We start from the raw sequence: 2,675 nt of genomic DNA, 5'->3' as shown, positions 1-2,675 counted from the left end.
AAAGTAATGCTCAAAATTCTCCAAGCCAGGCTTCAACAGTATATGAACCATGGACTTCCAGATGTTCAAGCTGGTTTAGAAAAGGCAGAGAAACCAGAGATCAAATTGCCAACATCTGCTGGATCATCGAGACACCAAGAGAGTTCCAGAAAAACATCTATTTCTGCTTTATTGACTATGCCAAAGCCCTTGACTGTATGGATCACAACAAAATGTGGAAAATTCTGAAAGAGATGGGAATACCAGACCACCTTGCCTGCCTCCTGAGAAACCTGTATGCAGGTCGGGAAGCAACAGTTAGAACTGGACATGAAACAGCAGACTGGTTCCAAATAGGGAAAGGAGTACGTCAAAGCTGTATATTGTCACCCTACTTATTTAACTTATATATAGAGTACATCATGAGAAACCCTGGGCTGGAAGAAGCACAAGCTGGAATCAAGATTGCCGGGAGAAATATCAATAACATCAGATACGTACATGACATCACCCTTATGGCAGAAAGTGAAGAAGAACTGAAGAGCCTCTTGATGAAAGTGAAAGAGGAGAGTGAAAAAGTTGGCTTAAAACTCAACATTCAGAAAACTAAGATCAGGCACCTGCTCCCATCACTTCATGGCAAGTAGATGGGGAAACAGTGGAAACAGTGAAAGATTTTATTTTGGGGGCTCCAAAATCACTGCAGATGGTGACTGCAGCCATGACATTAAAAGATACTTGCTCCTTGGAAGAAAATTTATGACCAACCTAGACAGCATATTAAAAAGCAGAGACATTATTTTGCCAACAAAGGTCCATCTAGTCAAGGCTATGGTTTTTCCAGTAGTCATGTATGGATGTGAGAGTTGGACTATAAAGAAAGCTGAGCACCAAAGAATTGATGCTTTTGAAGTGTGGTGTTGGAGAAGACTCTTGAGAGTCTCTTGGGCTGCAAGGAGATCCAACCAGTCCATCCTAAAGGAAATCAGTCCCGAATATTCATTGAAAAGACTGATGCTGAAGCTGAAACACCAATAATTTGACCACCTGATGAGAAGAACTGACTCATTTGAAAAGACCCTGATGCTGGGAAAGATTGAAGGCAGGAGGAGAAGGGGACGACAGAGGATGAGATGGCTGGATGGTATCACCAGCTCAATGAGTTCCAGAAAAACATCTATTTCTGCCTTATTGACTATGCCAAAGCCTTTGACATCTCTTGGGCTGCAAGGAGATCAAACCAGTCAATCCTAAAGGAAATCAACCCTGAATGTTCATGGGAAGGACTTATGCTGAAGCTGAAGCTCTAATACTTAGGCTACCAGATGTGAAGATCTGACTTACTGGAAAAGACCCTGATGCTAGGAAAGATTGAAGGCAGGAAAGGGGGACGACAGAAGACAAGATGGTTGGATGGCATCACAGACTCAGTGGACATGAGTTTGACTCAGCAGTGGCCACAGGACTGGAAAAGGTCAGTTTTCATTCCAATCGAAAGGCAATGCCAAAGAATGCTCAAACTACCGCACAATTGCATTCATCTCACACACTAGTAAAGTAATGCTCAAAATTCTTCAAGCCAGGCTTCAGCAATACGCAAACTGCGAACTTCCTGATGTTCAAGCCAGTTTTAGAAAAGGCAGAGGAACCAGAGATGAAACTGCCAACATCCACTGGATCATCGAAAAAGCAAGAGAGTTCCAGAAAAACATCTATTGCTGCTTTATTGATTATGCCAAAGCCTTTGACTGTGTGGATCACAATAAACTGTGGAAAATTCTGAAAGAGATGGGAATACCAGACCACCTAACCTGCCTCTTGAGAAACCTATATGCAGGTCAGGAAGTAACAGTTAGAACTGGACATGGAACAACGGACTGGTTCCAAATAGGAAAAGGAGTACATCAAGGCTGTATATTGTCACCCTGCTTATTTAACTTATACGCAGAGTACATCATGAAGAATGCTGGGCTGGAAGAAGCACAAGCTGGAATCAAGACTGCCGGAAGAAATATCAATAACCTCAGATATGCAGATGACACTACCCAACTCCAATACTTTGGCCACTTCATGCATAGAGCTGACTCACTGGAAAAGACCCTGATGCTGGGAGGGATTGGGGGCAGGAGGAGAAGGGGACGACAGAGGATGAGATGGCTGGATGGCATCACCGAGTTGATGCACATGAGTTTGAGTGAACTCTGGGAGTTTGTGATGGACAGGGAGGCCTGGCGTGCTGCAATTCATGGGGTAGCAAAGAGTCAAATACGACTGAATGACTGAACTGAACTGAACTCTGCATAGAAATTAAATAAGAAGGGTTGACATACTAAATAGGCAGGTTGATAAACAATATATAGCCTTCATGTACCTTTCCCAATTTGAAATCAGTCCATTGTTCCAGGTCCAGTTCTAACTGTTGCTTCTTGACCTGCATACAGGTTTTGCAGGAGGCAGGTAAAGTGGTCTGATATTCCTATCTCTTTTTGATTTTCCACAGTTGTTGTGATCTACACAGTCAAACGCTTTAGCATATGAAGCAGAAGTAGATGTTTTTCTGGAATTCTTTTACTTTTTCTGTGATCCAATGGATGTTAGCAATTTGACCTCTGGTTCCTCTGCCTTTTCTACATTTAGCTTGTCCATCTAGAAGTTCTCAGTTCACATACTGTTGAAGCCTAGCTTGAAGGATTTTG

The sequence above is a fragment of the Capricornis sumatraensis genome, chromosome 8 (assembly GCF_032405125.1).
Source record: "Capricornis sumatraensis isolate serow.1 chromosome 8, serow.2, whole genome shotgun sequence".
NCBI lineage: Eukaryota > Metazoa > Chordata > Mammalia > Artiodactyla > Bovidae > Capricornis > Capricornis sumatraensis.
Note: the sequence above shows the minus strand (reverse complement) of the source record.